Below are 22,709 nucleotides of genomic sequence, written 5' to 3'. Positions count from 1 at the left end.
CCATGTGCAACATCGAGCGACCTTGAATGACTGTTGCATCGTGAGCCGGTAGTTCGGCGTTTTCGGGCAGAGGGTTAGCTGCCATCTGTAATAAAAATAAAATAAAAACTCAGTGAATGGACAAATGATGAACTTGAACGGGTGTCATGGGACGTCCCGAACAAATGCAAAGAACAATAATGAGCAAAATGAGGTCTATCAATTAAAAAAAAAAGGTAGTCACGGTGTTGGACTGCGAAGCAGGAGATCGGGGTTCCAATCTCCCTCGTGCCCCACCTTTTCTTCACAAAATAATGAAATGTCCGCCCTGTCACTTATATGCCTGTTCGCTGTATTCAGATTTGTGTCTGTATCGTCGTGTAACGTTCGTTCGCAACAACGACGTCTAACGAAGAGATCTCCAGATGTACGTTCCCCCTATTTGTTCTACACAGGTACCACACGTTATGCTCCTTGCGCTACGTTTTCAAAGTTTTGGCTTTTGAATTCTTTCGTTTTGACATAGTTCACACCCGTTTATTTGCTGTTTTCATTTTTGTGAGAGGTCTGTGCGGCATCTCGCCTGCTCTCACTGTTCATCACATTTATTTGCAACTGTAATATATTCTTTCCACATGACTCATATTCTGTAACCAGTGTATAGTATGACAACTGCCAAGACTACAGAGGGAGGTTCGACACATCAACGACCGGACAGACAGTTCATAAATTTGTGGAAAAGAAATGGGACACGAGGGAGATTTGAACCCGGGTCTCCCACTTCGCACTCCAACACCGCGACCACACAACCACGGCGCCGTGAGTGTGGAGAGTCGCTCGATGTGGCACGTCTTGAGACTGGACCGTTTACTGTTTCTATTTTGCTTCTTTTTTTAGAGTTTAGTACACACCTTCTTGTTTTCATGCTTAAACTGTGTTCAGCTTCTGACGGGCTATCCACTGGGTCATTTTACCGCAAATCTGAAAAGGGGGGGGGGGGGCGAAGGGGAATTTCTGTTGTTAGAAGTAGATATTCTCGGAGTAGTGAAGCAACTCAGATCACTCAATAAGAGAAAGTCTTCCGGCCCAGATTCTATACCAACTAAACTCTTTTCAGAGTATGCCGATGCACTGGCTCCATACCTAACAATCATACACAACCGCTCGCGCGACGAAAGATCCGCACCCAAAGACTGGAAAATTGCACAGGTCACACCGATATTCAAGAAAGGCAATAGGAGTAATCCACTAAATTACGGGCCCATATCATTAACGTCGGTATTTATCAGGATTTTGGAACATATATTGTGTTCGAACATTGTGAATTACCTCGCAGAGAACGGTCTATTGAGACACAGTCAACGCGAATTTAGAAAACATCGATCTTGTGAAACACAACTAGCTCTTTACTCAAAATAAGGGTTGAATGCTATCGAGAAAAGACTTCAAACTTATTCTGTATTTCTTGAGTTCCAGCAGGCTTTTGACGGCGTACCTCACAAGCAGCTTGTAATCATATTGCGTGCTTATAGTATATCGTCTCAGTTATGTGACTGGACTCGTGATTTCCTGTGAGTGAGGTCACAGTTCACAGTAATTGACGGAAAGTCATCGAGTAAAACAGAAGTGATTTCTGGCGTTCCCCAAGGTAGTGTTATAGGCTGTTCCTTGTCCATACAAACTGCCAATTTAAGCAGTCGTGTTAGGTTATTTGCAGATGATGCTGTCGTTTATCGTCTTGTAAAGGCATCAGATGATCAAAACCAATTGCAAAACGATTTAGATAAGATATCTGTGTGGTGCGAAAATTGGCAATTGACCCTAAATAATGAAAAGTGTGAGGTCATCCACATGAGTGCTAAAACGAATCCGTTGAACTACGGTTACACGGTAAATCAATCAACTCTAAAGGTCGTAATTTCAACTAAACACCTAGGAATTACAATTACGGACAACTTAAATTGGTAGGAACGCACAGAAAATGTTGTGGGAAGGGCGAACCAAGGACTGCATTATTGGCAGAGCACTTACAAGATGAACAGATCTATTAAAGAAATTGCCTACACTACGCTTGTCCGTCCTGTTTTGGAGTACTGCTGCGCGGTGTGGAATCGTTACCAGATAGGGCTAACGGAATACATCGACAAAGTTCAGAGAAGGGCACCACGTATTGTGTTATCGAGAAATTGGGGAGAGAGTCACGGTCATGATGCAATATTTGGGGTGGACATCATTAAAACACAGGCGTTTCTCGTTGCGGTGGGCGTCTTCTCACGAAATTTCAATCACCGACTTCCTCCACCGAATGCGAAAATATTTTGTTGATTCCGACCTACATAGGGAGAAACAATTATCATAAAAAATAAGGGAAATAGGAGCTCGCATGGAAAGATAGAGGTCTTCATATTTTCCGCGCGTTGTTCTAGAGTGCAATAACAGAGAATTATTATGAAAGTGGTTGAAATGTTCAGATGTGTGTGAAATCTTATGGGACTTAACTGCTAAGGTCATCAGTCCCTAAGCTTACACACTACTTAACCTAAATTATCCTAAGGACAAACACACACACCCATGCCCGAGGGAGGACTCGAACCTCCGCCGGGACCAGCCGCAGAAGGTGGTTCGATGAACCCTCTGCGAGGCACTTAAGTGTGATTTGCTGAGTAGCCATACAGATGTAGAACCGACGTATCAATTTTCTGTAACAGCTGTGCTAAAATTTTTGGTTTTTAAATAAAACACTTGTTTTTTAGAAAAGGTGTAATGTTTATTCGTGAAATTTCCATTGAATTAAATATTGCATTATTATAAAAAATTGGAAAGCGATCAGTGCTATTTTAATAACAACGCCAGCAGTTAGAAACGAGAAACAAATATATGATGTAAGAATCGGTACAGCACTGCGGAGACAATAAGCAGCTGTTGCCATGAGGCGTGGTCTATTAGACGGTACATGTGTGGGTTCATACATAGTTTGGAAATATTTTACTAAGTGTGGTAGAAACGAGATACAGTGCTCCATTTGCTTTAAAAGATTTAAAACGGGAGGAGGCACGTCAGACTTAAGACATCATACAAGCTGAAAATGTCTACTACGTTCTCTGGAAGGGAATGTAGATTTGACTCATTTACCTATAATTTTTTTAATTTTCTAACCTACCTGCGCGATTGAGAGATCTAGCATTTCACGCTCCGATCAGTAGATTGCCAGTTTTGGTTCTCCTGATACACCCCTGCGTAGTCGCCGCCCTTATAGACGTGCTGTAAATTTAGGATAATGATTGAACCTTTAATTTTGTGGTAGCTTTAGGTATGCATGACAGTCATCATCCGGTGAATTTTCTCTCCGGCAGTCGCTGCGTACATCTCCATCTTCACTATCTTTGCTGGAGACACTGAGACAGATTTCTGCTACAGCCTCAACCCCATGTCGATCTAGATCACCATCAGAATCTTTCAGTCTTTGTTCGAAGTCTACGTTATTACTGGAAATAACAGCAATAAAAGAGCGAAAGTCAGTAATTTCAGACACCGGTTACTTTGAAAGGTTTTAACAATCAACTGGAGTCAAAAAAGATTTAACGGAAAACCGGTTGTTTCAGCGTTAAGCGCCATCACTGCTATAGACTTCATGATGACCTCAGTTCGAGGATGAGAGTCAACTTCTTTATTCAGGTACGGTGTATCGAGATGAAGACCCTCACTGATGATTACATACTGTAAAGGTACCAAACTGGGACATGGCGATCACACCACCCCCTTTCCCTACCATCACAGAACTACTGGAAGCATATCTCAGGTGATCTGCAACATATCCACCCCGTAGCACCAACCACATAATCGCCGTCTACACTTCCTGACAAAAAAGTGAAGCATCTACATCTATATGATTACTCTGCAATCCACAATTAAGTGCCTGGCAGAGCGTTCATCAAACAACCTCGACGATTCCACTCTCCAACGACGCGCGTAAAAAACGAGCATTTAAATCTTTCTGTGCGAGTCTGATTTCTCGTGTTTTATCGTGATAAACATTTCTCCCTATGTAGATGGGTGACAGCAGAATATTTTCTCGATTGGAGGAGAAAGTTGACGATTGAAATGTCAGGAGGAGATCCTGCTGCAACGAAAAACGCCTTTGTTTTAATAAGTGCCATCCCAATTCACGTCATTTCCGTGGCGCTCTCTCCCATACTTCGTGATGATAATGCAAAATCAGCTACCCTTCTTTGAACTTTTTCGATGTCCGCCTTCAGTATCATCTAATGCGGATCCCACACCGTAGAAGAATACTCCTGAAGAGAGTGGACAAGCGTAGTGTAAAGAGTGTCTTCAGTAGACCTATTGCATTTTCTAAGTGTTCTGCCAATACATCGCAGTCTTTGGTTTGCTTTCCCCATAACGGTATCTATGTGATTGTACCAGTTTAAGTTGTTCGTAATTATCATCCCTAAGTATTTAGTTGGATTTACAGCATTTAGTTTTGTGTGTTTTATCCTGTAACTGAAATTTAGGGGATTCCTTTTGGTACTCATGTGGACGAATTCACAATTTTCATTCATTAGAGCCAATTGTTACTTTTCGCACTATATATATATATATATATATATATATATATATATATATATATATATATATATATATCTTGTTTAAATCGTTTTGTCATTAGTTTTGCTCATCTGATGACTTAAGCGGTAAATGACACCATCACCCGCGAACAATCTAATAGGTCTGCTTAGATTTTCTCCTATGTCGTTAATGTATACCAGGAACAGCAAAGGGCCTGTAGGACTTCCTTGGGGAACGCCAGATATTACTTTTGTTTTGTTCGATGAATTTTCGGCTGTTGCTATGAACTATGACCTTTCTGACAGAAAATAACGAATCTAATCGCACAACTATGGCGATACTCCATAGCCACGCAGTTTGAATAAGTCATGGTCGGGTGTAAATGTAACTTCGTACACATACACACCATCGGTGGGTATGTAAATGATTAGAGTTGCAATTCTCTGTGACAGGGAGAACGGCCACGAGAGATCATTACTTTTGTTCGTGTTCAGTGTTGTTACCAGGACTGGAAAGGTATATAAGAGGCGCAAACAGCATCAGATGTTGGGTGATCATTGTGAAGGATACAGAGATGTCGCGTATTTGTTTGAGACAGCTTTATCATCACCTCACAGAATTTGAAAGAGGCCTCATTGTATGTCCCCTCTGTGCCGGCTAGTCGAATCGTGCAATATCCAGGTCAGTGGAGCATTCGGGTGTGACAGTTTCCCGATGTTGGACTGCTTGAGAACGTGAGGACTCATCGACAAAGTTCTGGTTGACCGTGTCTGATCACAAAGGAGGACCACCAAATTGTGCACCAAGCCCATGGTAATCCCTTCACAACTGTACCTGCCATCTGAAAACATGTAATGGATTCCCTGCAACATTCTGTACCACCCCGCATCATTCGTTGAAGACCAGCAGCAGCTGGACTAGGGAATTACCGCCCGACACGCAGGCTGCCGTTCATGCCACAACATAACCGGCTGCGTTTGGAGCGGTGTCGCGACCGGGAAGCGTGGATTGCTGATGGGTGGCGTCGCACTGTGTTCAGCGATGAATCACGGCTCTGCACTACTCCAGGTGACCATTATCGGCGAGTAGAACTGCGCTCTGGGAAGAGATCCCATTCTTCCAATATTCTGGAGAGGAACAACGGTGTTAGGCTTGATGCTGGTGTCAGGGTGCGGGGAGCCCACGGCTGGTGGTGATCGAGGGATCTCTGTCAGCAAAGCGGAATGTCACTGACATCCTACTTCCTCACGTATTACTTCTCATGCGACAGTGACATTGTGCCAATTTCCAACATAACAGTGCTCGTTCACACATGGCACATGTACCTATGAACTGTCTGCTTGAGGTTGAGGTACTCCCGTGGCTAACAAGATCCCCATACCTGCCGCTGATAGAACATGTGTGGGACCAACTCGGACGTCAACTTCACCCCAGTTCCAATACCCACAATTCCAAGAGCTAGTTACAACAGTTGTGGGTCAGCTTGCCTCAGGACAGGATACAATGGCTTTATGACAACGTTCCCAACCGAATCAGTGCATGCATCCATGCCATAGAGGGCGTACCGTCATACTGATAAATAGGCTAATACTGCCAAGTTCTTTGTAAATTTGACTCGATATTTTAATCAGTTAAGTAACTTCACATAACTTCTCAACATGTGAAGTTTGATTTCGCTTCCTCATCCTCTTCTGGGTGCATCACTTCTCCTGTCGGGGAGTGTATGCATTCATAGCACAGCAAGAAAAAATTAACTTTATTGTATTTTGATCACACTGTTTTAATTGTTTTGACTGTATTAAAATATTTGTGTATTCTTTAATATCAGTGGGCTGAAGAGCAGCAATAAAACTGCTGCCAGCCCCACCGCACTGACTGCCCACCCCCCCCCCCCCCCTCCTAAATAAAGAAAACAAAGGATACATACCAAGAAACCTAGCGAGAAGATAATCCTGGAACGCTCTCCAGTATTCAGACTCAAAAACTCAAAAAAAAGTTTTCTTAATTTGTTGACGCTGAAGAACTATCCATGAAACCAGTCTTGAGATATACCGGTCCTACCAATCATAGGGCTTGTCTGTGGGTCCAATGAAGTGACGAGTGACTCAAACATCGGGCAGCATTGATGAAAGTTTTTCTAATTCGTTCGAGTTATACAAAAATGTAGAATGCTTCACATCCTCTGATTCTTATTCTAAATTAAAGAAGATAACCAATGTCTACAACATATTAGATTGGCCAGCTTGTGACTCATACGCAAAAGAATGAATTGGGTTTTCTAGTGATGATTTCGTTTATAAGGCCCTTCTTAATAATTAGGGTTCTGGGTAACAACTAGAGAAACTCGTTGCCCGATAGAAACCACCTGTAGCTTTCTGTTGCAAATCTATGTTGTCGCCTCGTATTACCGTATTACCTTGCAGAAACAAGGCACAGGGGTCGGGCTATCGGATTGCTAGTAGCCTGTCTACATTGTGCTGTGTTAGCTGCAGCTGACACAAAGAGACGCTGCGCTGTCTTCTCGCACCACACGCCCGAGTACGCTTTGTTTGCAAATTCCAGTCCCACTCGAACTGTTGCGAGTTACGGAAACTCAGCGGCAGTCCGGGCACCCAAAAAGATCTGATGCAGACATAACATCTATCCACAGGCGAAGATAATGTATTCTCTGTCATCTCCACATTTTACAAGTAAATCAGGATATTGGTGGTTGGTGAATTCTTGCACAGCTGTGAATGTGGAATTCTCATCCGTCTGGCACTGTCGCCAGACTTGCAGCTTCTCGTAATATTTGTCATACATCGTTTTATCTCGTTTCGTTGCCTTGATCTTCTCCTATTCGCCTTCTGCCTCTGCCTGCCTTTCTCCGCTCCCATCCTATACCAACTAATCCAGCTACCATGCCTTATTCTCTTCTTAAAGCACGTTCGAACACAGCAAGTCAACCGGTCAACAATATCCCAGTACCCAATTTCCTATCTTTTTATCTCCTATGCTGGTACTCTGCTACTCCATGACACCGATTTCTCATTTCTCACGTACCCTTTGGCCATATCCATCCTTTCCACCGGAGCCTCGACCAACTCCCACTTAACCATCATCCATCAAACCAGACCCGAGATATACCAGTCCTACGAATCATAGAGCTTGTTCGCAGGTCTAGTTAAGTGGCGAATGACTCAGAGATAGGACTAGTGCTCTTACTCTTAATTGTCTACAGTGCTGGTGCTCCCATAGGAGACGAAGGAGCACACATACACATACACACACACACACACACACACACACACACACACACACACACACACACATATATATATATATATATATATATATATATATATATATATATATATATATATCAGGCCGCTGTGGCCGAGCAGTTCTAGGTTCTTAAGTCTGGAACCGCGCTGCTGCTACGGTCGCAGGTTCGAATCCTGCCTCGAGCATGGATATGTGTGATGTCCTTAGGTTAGTTAGGTTTAAGTAGCTAGGGGACTGATGAACTCAGATGTTAAGTCCCATAGTGCTTAGAGCCATTTGAACCATTTTGAACCACACATACACACACAGGAAAAACAATTTCAGAAAAACTGGTTGATTTATTTAAGAAAAACACCTTCACAAGTTGAGCAAGTCAGTATTGCCTTGGTCCACCTCTTGCCCTAATGCAAGCAGTTGTATGGCGTGACGTTGACTGACGGAGTTGCTCGATGCGCTCCTGAGGGGCATTGTGCCAAATTCTGCCCAACTTGCGCGTTTGATCGTCAAAATCCCGAGCTGGTAGGAAGGCCCCGCCCATAATACTCCAAAAGTACTCAATTGGGGAGAGATCCGGCGACTTTGCTGGCCAAGTTGGGGTTTGGCAAGCCCGGTGACAAGCTGCAGAAACTCGCCGTATGCGGGCGGGCGTTATCTTTGAGCCATGCCAGCTTTGCAGCTACCGATATTCGTTCAGAGATGCTAACTTTTCGGCGCTTGTGAGCCGGTCACGAGGTGGCGCGGCGGTGAGTGGATCGACGGGCGAGCGCAAGAGGTTTTTTGGAGGTGAGTGGAAGACGGTGCGATTGCCCGAGGAGGGGAGGTAACCCGGTCGGCGAAGAGGTGTTTTGAAAAGGATCGTACAGGTGAAAGTTGTAACGGCTGTGTCCTGAGGTGGTCTGCGCAGCCAAGCAGTTGGTGACCGTTCACCGATTACGTGTTACTGGGAGACTGTACTGGTGACCTGCTTCTCTGATGCTGTTGGACGATTATTTCGGTGACCTGCTAAGGTGACGTCATTCTAGTTATGTCTTTCACTGGCCATGCACTTTCTGCCTTCCGTATTACACGTGTACTTCACCTGAACCAAATTATTAGCGGCCGGACGCTGTGGCCGAGCGGTTCAGGGCGCCTCATTCCGGAACCACGCGGCTACTACGGTCGCAGGCTCGAATCCTGCTTCGGGCATGGATATGTGTGATGTCCTTAGGTTAGTTAGGTTTAAGTAGTTCTAAGTCTAGGGGACTGATGACCTCAGATGTTCTCTTAGTGCTTAGAGCCATTTGAAGCTATTAGCGAGTGCTCAATTATGAAAATCTGTTAGTAATCCATGTTGTGGTCGGACGCTACGCAATTTGTTGCACCATTCAGATCGAACTGTTGTTGCTTGGTGTCTAGCAGCGTCGGCATTCTGCCCTACCATCCAAGCCCTGAGGCTTATTGTGTATAATGTTTTAAAACTGAGGGTACAGTTTGTTCCAGACTATATTGTGGATCTGGAACTATATGATGTACCACAGTACGCTAACTCCCTGAGACACTTGTGTGGAAGCTTGATTATCGTAAGGATAAAATTATCGTAAGGATAAAATTATCGTAAGGATAAAATATCATTTGGTGTTTTTTGGGGGCATCACGTGTGGAAGTGAGCTCATTCGGTTACTTAAAATATTTCAACCCTGCTTCTTGTTTAATTGTGACCTCTAAGCTAAATTTAGCAGTCACAGTTTGTTTTAACTCTTGCGATACTTCTACCATGCCTTTTTATTTAAAGTTGTTTTAAATGCTTGATTTTGGTTTTATTAACATAGCACTGTTTGAGACGTTTGGTTGTAGCGTATTGCTGCGTCAGCACACGCGATTTGTTGGACTATAATTGTTGACAGTTTGTTCTACATCTGTGCCTGTGTGGTGGGTCTGAGCTACACCTTCAGGTTCTCGCTTGTTCTTGCATCTGACAAAATTCCGTTAAGGTCCAGGTGCACCCAAAGCACCTGCACTGTACTTTGCGCCCTCGGTTGGCCCGATGAATCGGGCCCGAGCGACAGAAAGAGGAGTGGCCCGTATTGGCTACTCCGCAGGACGTTCATGTCAGCACTTGGCCGATGCCGTGAGCTGGGAACTATTTGTAAGAAGTGTCTGATGTATATTATTGCCTGCCTCGTTGGGAGTCCGTATGTGAGGTTACTGTTTCTTCGAAACGAATATATTTGGACAAGGTTTTAAAACTGTCTGTAAGTGAGCTTAACGATAGCCCTTTGGGCGTGCAGTGCATTCTATTTTTTTATTAAAAAGGTATTACCTTTCTCATTTGAAAAGTTGTTATACTTTCTCTGGTATTTAAAGCCAACTGATGGGCTTCATGTACAAATGGTCTCCCACTTGAAGTTTATGATAATTATTATTTCTGTTAATTGACTTCAACGAATATTGTGCACAACGAAAGGTGATTTATCCCCTGCTCTAAGGTCCAGTCCTTCCACTTAGTCCTTTGGGAGATTTATGATACGCCGAGGTAAAACCGGTATCAATCTTGCTTAATTATGAGCCTAGGATGGCTTGTTATGAAGGGCACCAAAGGGGGGGGGGGGGGGTACGATATTGTCGACTTACCGCTGTGATGTTAGGGTGCCGCCCGCGGACAACAACCAAAGGGGTCCTGCTACGAAAAGAAGTTTCACCCCAGACCATCACTCCTGGCTGTCGCGTGGTATGGCAGGCGACCGTCAGGTTGGTATCCCACCATTGTCAGGAGCGTCTCTAGACAAGTCTTCGATCTGGAATCTCATTGTCCTGAATGATGAATTCGCGCTTTGAATTGAGCCTCGAAGATCAGTCATCCACTGTATTAAATCGGCGCCCAAAATCTGTTGGATTCTTTTCGAACCGAAACAAATATCATTGAGAAATTTGTTTTCGGGTATGATTTTGGTCAGCATTCAGCAAGTGAAACATCCAATTTTCACGTTAAGTTTCTCGCAGTTAATGATTCAGATATAACTCTTTTTCGATACAAATATGGCTTCAGTTATTTCATACATACTTATTCGCCAGCCATCTACATCATATTGTGCTACACTATGTGATGAAAAGTATCCGGACACCTGGCTGAAAAAGAATTACAAGTTCGTGGCGCCGTCCATCGATAATCCAGGAACTCCATAAGGTGTTGGCCCGCCCTTAGCCTTGATGACATCTTCCACTCTCGCGGGCGTACGTTGATCAGATGCTGGAAGGTTTCTTGGGGAATGGCAGCCCATTCTTCACGGAGTGCTACACTTAATCACGAAGTCGGAGTTCTAAAACATTCCAAAGATGTCCTATAGAATTCAGGTCAGAACTCTGTGCAGGCCAGTCGATTACAGGGATGTTATTATCTTGTAACCACTCCGCTACGGGCCGTGTGTTATGAACAGGTGCTCGATCGTGTCGAAAGATGCATTCGCCATCCCCGAACTGCTCTTCAACAGTGGGAAGCAAGTAGGTGCTTAAAACCTCAATGCAGGCGTGTGCTGTGATAGTGCCACGTAAAATAACAAGGGGTGAAAGCCCCCTCCATGAAAAACACGAACACACCATAGCACCACTGCCTCCGAATTTTACTGTTGGCACTAAACACGCTGGCAGATGACGTTCACAGGCCATTCGCCATTCCCACACCCTGCCGTCTGATCATCACATTGTGTACCGTGATTCGTCACTCCACACAACGTTTTTCCACTGCTCAATCGTACAATGTTTACGCTCCTTACACCAAGCGAGGCGCCGTTTGGCATTTACCGGGGTGATGTGTGGCTTATGAGCAGCCGCTCGACCATGAAATCCAAGTTTTCTCACCTTCCGCCTAACTGTCCCCCATAGTACTTGCAGTGGATCCTGATGCAGTTTGGAATTCCTGTGTGATGGTCTGGATAGATGTCTGCCTATTGCACATTACGACCCTCTTCAACTGTCGACGGTTTCTGTCAGTCAACAGACGAGGTCGGCCTGTACGCTTTTGTGCTGTATGTGTCCCTTCACCATTTCCACTTCACTATCATATCGGAAACAGTGGACCTAGGGATGTTTAGGAGTGTGGAAGTCTCGCGTACAGACGTATGACACAAGTGACACCCAATCCGTGAGTTCCGCGGAGCGCCCCATTCTGCTCTCTCACGATGTCTAATGACTACTGAGGTCGCTGATATGGAGTACCTGGCAGTAGGTGGCAGTACAATGCACCTCATATGAAAAACGTATGTTTTTGCGGGTGTCCGGATACTTTTGATCACACAGTGTATCTATTGATGATTTCATAAGTGTGTACAGTTTCGGGACGTCCTTCAAGAGAAGTATGTCTTTTTGAATTCATTCGCTATTTGGTAACTATTGGAAATGAAGGAGTACGCTCTTTATAAACCTTCTTCAACTCTGGAAGAATGTATCTTGGCTATAAAGCATGTAAGACAGTGAATTTTGAGACGGCACATCATTAAGTTTATTCATCTTAACGAAAACATGGTTCAAATGGCTCTGAGCACTATGGGACTTAACATCTGAGGTCATCAGTCCCCTAGAACTACTTAAACCTAACTAACCTAAGGACAACACACACATCCATGCCCAAGGCAGGAATCGAACCTGCGACCGTAACGGTCGCGCGGTTCCAGACTGAAGCCCCTAGAACCGCTCGGCCACACCGGTCGGCTCTTAACGAAATACATACAACAAAACTCGTAATGGCTTAAAGGCATAAATGAACAGATCAAGCAACATAGAAATAAAATGAGAACATCGAAACAAGAATGAATGAAAATAGAATGCTCAAAATAATAATAAATTATTGGCCAATAGGGAATAAATAAATAGCTACATCAAGTGAGGTGAAGAGAAACAGAAATTACCTCAGACAATACTTGCACTGAACAAGAGGATGCAATGGGCAAATGGATAACACTTGAAAAAAGAAGAAGGAAAAAGTGTTATACAGATCAAGTGGATACACGATTTATGCTATAACACGTACCAAAGCAGTAAAAATTAAATTTCGATGTTATCATCACTTTCTCCGTGTCAAGTTGATAAATTATCTTCTTGCTCTAGTAATCTAAATATCAGCAATGCTTCAGATTTCGGATGTGAATACCAAAAGGGGAGCCGGCCGTATTGGACGAGCGTTTCTAGGCGCTTCAGTTCGGAACCACGCTGCTGCTACGGTCGCAGGTTCGAATCCTGCCTCGGGCATGGATGTGTGTGAAGTCCTTAGGTTAGTTAGATTTAAGTAGTTTTAAGTCTAGCGGACTGATGACCTCAGATGTTAAGTCCCATAGTGCTCGGAGCCATTTGAACCATTTTTAAACGAAAATAGGGTAACATCGCAAAGAGAAGGAACTGCTTCTAAAGCTAGAAGAAAAGAATTAGTACGCTACGAGAGCCTTTGTGTACGAGACTGTGTGGGATGAACCATAAGCACTAGGGATAAATGTAGTTAGCATATCCCCATAACATTACTTTCGTAAAAGAGGCGGTTGGGTTTGTCTTTATCAACTGCACATATCCTGACAGGCATGATCAATGAGTTTCCACATTTTGAGAGTAAACGGTCGTGTTACGGCTATCTCCATTATAAGCAGACACATGAATGGAAGCACTAAACACCTGTTAAACCATATCCAGCTAACCAGGCAAAGACTATCCTTGAGTGGAGAAACTCACTTCAAAAAATGGTTCAAATGTCTCTGAGCACTATGGGACTCAACTGCTGAGGTCATTAGTCCCCTAGAACTTAGAACTAGTTAAACCTAACTAACCTAAGGACATCACAAACATCCATGCCCGAGGCAGGATTCGAACCTGCGACCGTAGCGGTCTTGCGGTTCCAGACTGCAGCGCCTTTAACCGCACAGCCACTTCGGCCGGCAAACTCACTTCATTTTCACCTGCAATGTGTTAAGTAATCTCGGCGTTAGACTCGTTTTATAATAATCTCGCTGGAAGATAGATCGCGCTTCTAATGTTCAGTGATTCATGAAGTCCGATAAGCGCTGCTATTCATCGTAGGAACCTATCGTAAGCAGCTTAAAGGGAATGACACCCGCCAGCGAGAGTCGTTGGCGCCGTCACCCGACAGGTGTCCGGTGATCGATTGGACAGCCTGTGCTGTCGGTAACGATGTTTACGATTGACAGCTATTCCGTTGCTAGGTGTAGGAATGAGGCCAATGACGCGGGGTTCGTTACCGGCGAGTTGTGTGCTTGGACACTTCTCGACTAAGAATATGTTCATCTTTTATTTGTTTGAAGGATGGCATACTGTGGAAAGACCGCAGTTACATTTTGAAATTACGATAATATTTCTAAAAGCAGCTTTTACATTTTAATGGCTGAAACATTTCGGCTGTTTTCTATGATTTCAAACCATATGACTGTGTAATAAAAGAGACTGATCGTTATCAGAGTGCCTTACTACACGCTGGACCATGTTGACACCATCTGTCTCTAGATGTATTCTTTTTAATGTTATAGTGCTCTAAAGCGAAAAATTATTTTAAGCGTCGCATATCAGGAGTGATATTTTCACAGCGGAATGAAAATACCCGCCGGCCGCTGTGACCGAGCGGTTGTAGGCGCTCCAGTCCGGAACCGCGCTGCTGCTACGGTCGCAGGTTCGAATCCTGCCTGGGGAATGGATGTGTGTGATGTCCTTAGGTAAGTTAGGCTTAAGTAGTTCTAAGTCTGGGGGGCTGATGACCTCAGATGTTAAGTCCCATAGTGCTTGGAACCATTTTTTGAAAATACCTCCTTCTATTACCAAATTGACAGTTCCTTGATGCCACAGGATGCGTCCATCAATCGATCCTTTCTTTTGGTCAAGTAGAAAAGAATTACCTTCTGTTAAAACGCTTGCTTGGACTGAGAAGAAATACGAACACGGATGTTTGTATGGACTTGCATCAGCTGTCTTAGATCTTATCTCTAGCATGTTTTACGATGATTAAGCTTGTCAAAAACATAACAGTACGCAGATCAGCATTTGTTACGATTTTTACACGTCTGTATTCGCGAATAATGTCATTTGTGCTCTTTTTTTAATACGTCGGTGCACGTTTCAACCGGTGGTCCGGTGCGATGAACATCGGTGATACTTGTTCTACCCGATTTAAACTATTCACTCCACTTATACAAGTTTACTTCTACACTTTTTTTCATACTGTTTCAACATCCTCTATTAAATTTGGGAAGGATAACATCTTCGAGTATAAAAAATCTTAATCACTTATTTGATGTACATGTTTACAGAGAAATTGACAGTTTGGGGAAAAAGGCTATGTTTGCTTTTATTTCTTTCAAAAAACTGACTGAATTTGTCCCCTAGATTGTTAACTTGAGCCACAGACCGTTTCATCTACTACTGTTCAGTAATTTCCTTTTGATACTGTCTGTATAACTAATTATGGAAAGTCCCTAATACACCTTTGAGTGATTTCCAGAATATTATGAATGTCGTTTGTGATTTCTGATTCCATGTCCTAAAGTTATTCGCTGCATGAGACTGTGGCTTTAAAAAGTTGAAAGCGAGGCCGGAGGGCGTGAATATGTATTCTTATACGACTGGCTATGTGATGATTGGAGTCTTAAATGTGAAAAGCGGGATTAACAAGTCAAATCAGTCGATGGTTTCAATAGTATCTCGTACTAAACTGCGTATTCTTCTCTGAGAAATGATGAAGGAAGGGACAAAGAAAGATAAGCGTTTAAAGTCCCATCGACGATGTTATCACTACCAGCTGAGCACATGTTCGGATTCGATAATGATGACGTAGGAAACAAGCCGTTGCATTTTCAAAAAAATCTGTGTCGCCATTCGGTTCAACTGCTTAGTGGAAAACTATGGAAAATCTAAATCTGGATGTCCAGACGCCACCTCCTTTGATACACACAAAAGAATGAATATAATCAAGGACGCAAACTTGAGGCTTTGAATAACATTTTTACCCTCATACTACGCATAATTATAAGAGATTAGTTAATCAATGGAACTGATGATATTCAGTCTCCTATAAAAATTTGATATCAGTATTCCCTGGCGATTTCTTTACAAAAGTGCGAACGAGACAATGCATTAACAAGTTTCATGCGTTGTACGGATGTGACAGCTGAACATAGAGTATTAATTTCTGAGCCTGTGTAGATTAAGCCCCGTACACCTGTATCTAGGACTGTAGATAATTGTGTAGGTTGAAGCCAGTATGATCTACGAGTATAAATGCCTTGTCACACACGCACAGGTGGATTCTGGGCTGCCGGCTGCGGTGGCCGAGCGGTTCTAGGCGCTACAGTCTGGAGCCGCGCAACCCCTTACGGTCGCAGGTTCGAATCCTGCTTCGGGCATGGATGTGTGTGATGTCCTTAGGTTAGTTAGGTTTAAATAGTTCTAAGTTCTAGGGGACTGATGACCTTAGAAGTTAAGTCCCATAGTGCTGAGAGCCATTTGAACCATTTGACTCTGGGCTGATCCTCGAGTGTAAACATTGTTCTGTTGAAATAAATAAATAAGTAACACTATTTATATTTCTCAATAAGGTAATACATTTCACTGGAATATGAGAACATTCACCGTCCGCGTAACATGAAACGCGAGAGGAGGGTAGGATCCACCTCCGATAGTTGCGTGATGCTTTTGCTTCTGCTGCGAGAAGTTCGTCGTCCTCAAACTTGGTGGTCCCGAATTTCGACGTTGGCAAGACCTTAACGTAAGTCGTAACGCGGCCCGGACGAGAATATTGTGTAACGATCTTCTCAACTGAACTATCGCAAGTAAATAACGATGTACCTATCCCTGCATTAAAAATAATGTAATGATGCTGTTAACGTTTCTATGGCGATTTTAGCAATTAACACAATTAATTGATCATTACTGAAGCGATACGCTTTGCCTATTATCAGTCGCTAGTGCGCTGGGCCACAAAAGAGACAGGTGCTGTCAACTGCAAGCAAACTACCTACGGAGAGTGATTCATACTGCCCGCCGAGTTTATAATCTGTGAGAAAATGAAGTGAATTGAAAGAAACGACAGGGAAAGTGGCAATCTACAGTTTCTGACTGGTTTTGTCCAAGATACAGAATCCAAGGAGTAGTTGTGACATCAGGCTTAATAAAATATCAAAAAATTAGAAATAACTCGCTTACCTCTGCAGTTTGTGGTTTGAATGGAAGATAGATAAGATTTTAATGGTGGTGGTTGTTGGGATATTTAAGGGGGACTAAACAGCTAAGGTCATCAGTCCCCCAGTAAGATTTTAACGACCCGTCGATAGCGAAATCATTATGGAGATAGAACGCCTTCGGAGTTTCAGAAGCATGGAGGGAGGAAATAATAACTCCGAAATTCGTCATAATGGACGTCCATTAATTAAGTGAATGTTTAAAATTTGGACCTCCATTCCATGTTGTTGAGATTTCGTGAGGTGTGGTTGGACCCTCTACCTGTCCTCCTCACGTGAGGTTTACCCCGTACTCCGATTTGTTTTAATCATTGTTTAAAACACTCTAACAAAACCATGTTTCGTTTAGAAAGTGTACTGAGGAGTGTCTTTAACACTATTTTGAACATGCCAACCCTGTGTAGTATTCGGGCGGGCAGATAGACAGACAAGGACAGCCTGGCAAAAAGGCTCCACAGAAATAGTACTAACTGTTTTGACGGATCCCTAAAAAACTGACCTTTTATTGCTACTCGAATATTAAACACATTAAACGTCATTGCACCTTTACTTACTTTGCAGATGGAAGTCAACTTTGTTTTTACCTTCCTTTGATCCATATGATTAGGTAGCTTATCAATCTCTTTGATTTACATGATCACTAAGAGAGATCTTGTTGGTGAACTTCAGCATAGTTTCCTTTAACAAAAGATTAAATTCTTTCTGACACTTGGTTTTCGACTTGTCGGCATGCCGCTAAACATATGAATTGTAAAAGTTTTGATACAACTTCTAGTTAAACACAGTAGCATCGTCTTTAAATGCGTTGCAGAATATCACGACTCACTGACTCACTGACTGACACGCAAAATTTCGACCAGCGCGGTAGTGGACTCCCTGAATGAAGTCTTACACATGTGCGGCGCTTGTTTCATATTGGAGAATCCCGGACATGCACACATGCAAAGCGTTCCATTCAGAGAGGTCATAAAGACTGGTGGGCGCTTTAATATTGTCTGTTATAATAACGTATATTCTGTGAATTACAAAGTTGACGTGAGATTTTCATTGCCGCCCCCACTACGGCCTCAAAAAAGATCTTTTTTAATTGGCTTTCGGGACGCGCCTATAAGCCATCTAGTCGAACCTAGGAACCGCGCAGCTGGCGGAGCGGACATAATGAGAAGGTGAGATTTAGCTGGGCCTCTCTCCCAACATTTCATGCACGTCTCCCTAAATAATGTAGAGAGCCCACGGAAAAATAACGATGGCGGGACAGAGATTTAAACCCGGTTTCTCCCTAACAGGAGTGCGTTTTGGCTTAGAGAAAGCTGTAGACAGTACGATGTGGAATAATGTGTGGTGAATACTGATGTCGTGGGTGATGCTTGAATACTTGAAGTACTGGTCCCCTATTACGGAGAAACTAATTTCAATCGTCTTTCAGCGACACTGGTTTAGATTTTCCGTGGTTTCTTTTTTCTCTAAATTGCTCAAGGTAGAAGTAGGGGTCATTTGTTCTAAAAGTTCCCGATCGATTCGTTCTCCCTTCCTCGTCTGAATGGACTAATATAATTCGAAGTCTCTTTTGAAGACGGTGTCTACGACCATTTAACTCTTGACTAACCTTCGTTCTTTGGAATACTGGCGACAACGGGATGTGATACAGGGACAAATGCCACGTTACAATAGAAATAAAGAAAATGGTGGACCATGAACGCAATGCACATACAAAATAAATCACATCATATCCACACCTGCTTAGCCAGTTAAATACCAATAAAAAAGAGACAGGAGTAACTGAGGAGCGGCAGGAAAGACCGCAAAACGTGTTTAAAAGCATAACGTTTGGAGAAGCTGAAGAAGCTTAATAATTCTGCTTAAATGAAAAAAAAAACGCACACACACACACACACACACACACACACACACACACACACACACACACACACACAGCGGAACAAAACTTCCTTCAACTGAATAAACGTGCTAGATACGAAAATTGACTTAGGAAATATTTCAGAAACAGTACATTTCGAAATTGTATAGGTAAAAGATGTGGAGAAAAGTGCTGTGAGAAAGCTGGAAGCTGCCTGAAAACGACTGACTGACAATAAAGCATTAAGTTTCACAATTATCAGAACAATTAAACAGCAAGCTCACGAGTGGCACGTGGGAGTGCTGTAGTGGATATTTGCTGCAAGCATTTTACGTGTTTAGAAGCTTGCGTGCTCTCACAGTAACTGGTTCCAGCTATAATTTTGTGTCTTTTCGCATGGTTCAAATGGTTCAAACGGCTCTGAGCACTATGGGACTCAACTGCTGTGGTCATCAGTCCCCTAGAACTTAGAACTACTTAAACCTAACTAGCCTAAGGACATCACACACACTCATGCCCGAGGCAGGATTCGAACCTGCGACCGTAGCAGCAGCGCGGCTCCGGACTGGAGCGCCTAGAACCGCACGGCCACCGCGGCCGGCTTTCACATGGTGACGGCGAACAAAAACATATATGTTGTGTGAGATAAAACTTTACCTGATTATCGTTGAAAAAATGTTCAGTGAAAATAAAGTAGCAGACTCTTCATTTATGGTATTTTTCGTACGTGCAACGATAGCGCCAGATTCATGTAAACAGTGTTAGTTCCTTTATGAAACAATAATATTCGCTGCTTATAATCTTAATGCAGATGGGCTCTTTAGAGTTTTGATTGGAGGTAGGTATGAGCACAGCCTGTTTGAGGTTATTTGGTAGCAGACAAGCTATTGTTCTGCTGTAAGTATGATGCAAATAGCGCCATTTGTCCTAAACAAATGGAATATAAGATCCCTCTTAAAATGCCAGGATCTCAATAAAAATAAATCGTCTTGCATGGAAATTTCCGGGCTTGTGTGTAAGCTACACTTTATGGTCAGCAGTGACAAGTTAAAGTCATGAGTCGGTCTGAAACTCCTTTCTTTCGTGTGCAGTTTTCCACCACCTAAATTATAGCATCACGTATCGACAGATATGAATGCTTGGGAAACGGAATCATATTGGAGAGAGATGGGATTAAAAACCGTGCCTACCCCGTTTCTGATTTACGATTTCCATTGTTCCCATCGATAATTGTGGACATATGCCGGAATATTTCGTTAGACAGACTACTGTTTCTTCCTTCCCTCGCCGTTTATCCCCAGCTACTATTTATTTCTAAAGAACATATCGTTGTCGAGAACTTGAGAATTAGCCTTCCGTTCCTGATACAAACGTGCCTCTGGGAACATGGTGAAACATTCGTTTTGTTTCTTCTGCTACTCTAAACTACTAACAGAAGGTACCGCGTGCCTTTAGCAGGAAAGAAGTACGTGACGTTGAAATGGGTTATATCTCAAGAAACTGTCAGCTCAGGGGTGAGGTCTATGAGAGCAGAGAGCAGTATTAACAGATTAAAGTTTTGTACCTCTTATTTGCTACAGTACTGCCTATGAAAGTCAGAGATTCAAGGCCAAACGCCGGAGCGGTACACTGTCCCAACTTGTCACCGAAGTTTGTACTTTGCACCATGAACTCCAGAGTGAGAGATGTTGCTGCGATACCATACTGTCCGAAGCGCTAATGTTGCTTGGTTAACACAAAAGCTGGTGTGGTACTAATAACAGTTGTGATATGCTGCCAAAATAAAGCTTTGCCGAAGAAGTGACAAAATTAAGCTCCTATGTAGCTCGCGAGATGTGTTTGGATAACTCAGTTGGTAGACAAATGCATCCATAAGACTGAGATCCTGCACATAGCTCCCAGCGTTTCATGATTTTAACCTATCGTAAGGGTTGTGATGCCTTGTTTCCATCTTAGCATTAAACACGTGTGGATCGCAAGATCTCGTGTTGAACGGTCGGCATTACAGCTACCTGTCCTTGTTGACAGTAGAACCGTAGCAGGAAAGACTCTTTAATATCACTAATATCTTGAGCTTTTGCTTACCATGAATAACGCCCGACAAGGTATGCCTGGACTAGAACTCAAGAAAGCATTCATGCAAGCAGTGTTGCACTGATACAGCGTGAGTAGCGCTCTTGAACAGATTGTGTTCGGTTGGAGTTATTTGGTCGTTCAATATTTGTTCTGGCAATCTTCTGTGTGGTCCAATGTTGTTGCTGATGCCGCAACGGCACCTTAACTCACAGTGGGAAGAGAGGGGGCGCATCTACACTAGATGACTGTCAATTACGTGTTATCTCTTCTGTGCGATCAAAAATCTCAATTGTTTTCGAATTTGCATGATACGGAAATGGGAAATTTGTCCGACATTTAACTTAGTGACGCTGCGAAAGTAACAAGAACCCCACTCAGGCTGCACAACGAGTGGGAGCAATGGTGGTGGTGGTGGTGGTTAGTGTTTAACGTCCCGTCGACAACGAGGTCATTAGAGACGGAGCGCAAGTTCGGGTTACGGAAGGATTGGGAAGGAAATCGGCCGTGCCCTTTCAAAGGAACCATCCCGGCATTTGCCTGAAACGATTTAGGGAAATCACGGAAAACCTAAATCAGGATGGCTGGAGACGGGATTGAACCGTCGTCCTCCCGAATGCGAGTCCAGTGTGCTAACCACTGCGCCACCTCGCTCGGTGGAGCAAAGGTCATTAACTCGTCATAGGGATTAGCACCGTGTTTGACCCTCGTTTCCGATGCAAGTGGAGCGGTCATTGCATTACGCTTCACGCACAATTGTAAAACACTTGTAGAGTAACGAACGGTATTTCACATACGTTCGTTCGATTATAACGGTTGTCTAGGCTATCGACGTATGCCGACGACACATTATGATGAGCGTCTCCTAGAACTGGCGTCTGCAGCGAGCAGCTCACACGTAAGTTACGTAAAAATGACATGCATATGACGACTCTTCAACGCATTGCTTATTTATCTAAATGGGGCATAATGTGACCCACCTAAGCTGAGTAGACCCTTTACAGGCCCTTCGACCCCATAGTGCTAGAGGTCTGATCATCAGAATCAAACTCAGAACTTCTGCGTTAGTAGCCAGCAGTGCTGTTTACAGAACCCATAGGCAGCCATGAGGCATGTTATTTGCGATGGCGAAATAGGTAAATACGAGGAATGGTAGGCTTTCTTCAGCTAAGTCGCCAACTGTTGGCGTGAATGATGGAAGCGAACTGTCCAAGTAGCAAATACGGCTGATGATAAACGTTCTGGCCAATGAGTCAGTATTTCTGAAACGAAGAGCTTTCTTTATGAGCCACTGTGGTAGAAGCGTATCACGAAAGCACTAACGTCACCGTCATGAGTAACTGACTTTGAGAGATCTATGCGCCTTTGATGTCCGAGATGAACGTCTACAAAGATGGAACTTTTAAGCAAAACATCTTTATACTGGAATAGTTCACGATTCAGTTATAAAAGATGGTTAATAGACTTCTGCCAACCGGCGAACGATCTACCCGACTGGAGGCCCTAGTCACACGACATTTTTTTTTAGTAAATCGAAGAAGCAGTGAAGGAAACAAAAAAAAAAAAAATTAAAGAGTGGGATTAAAATTCATGATGAAAGGATATCAGTGATGAGATTCACTGATGAGATTGGTGTCCTTAGTGAAAGTGAAGACGAATTACAGGACCTGTTGAATGTTATTCTAATGAGTATGGAATGTGGATTAAGAGTAAATCGAAGAAAGACGAAAGTAATTAGATGTAACAGAAATGAGAACAGAGAGAAA

At 43.3% G+C, this 22,709-nt stretch overlaps 1 protein-coding gene across 1 annotated transcript in view; it reads right to left on the bottom strand.

Moving 5' to 3' along the window:
* The window catches only part of LOC124613564, a 68,645-nt gene that overhangs the window by 44,464 nt on the left and 1,472 nt on the right, over positions 1 to 22,709 (bottom strand). The window lies entirely within an intron of this gene.

Source organism: Schistocerca americana, chromosome 4 (assembly GCF_021461395.2).
Source record: "Schistocerca americana isolate TAMUIC-IGC-003095 chromosome 4, iqSchAmer2.1, whole genome shotgun sequence".
NCBI lineage: Eukaryota > Metazoa > Arthropoda > Insecta > Orthoptera > Acrididae > Schistocerca > Schistocerca americana.
This window is presented reverse-complemented; position numbering and strand designations above follow the sequence as displayed.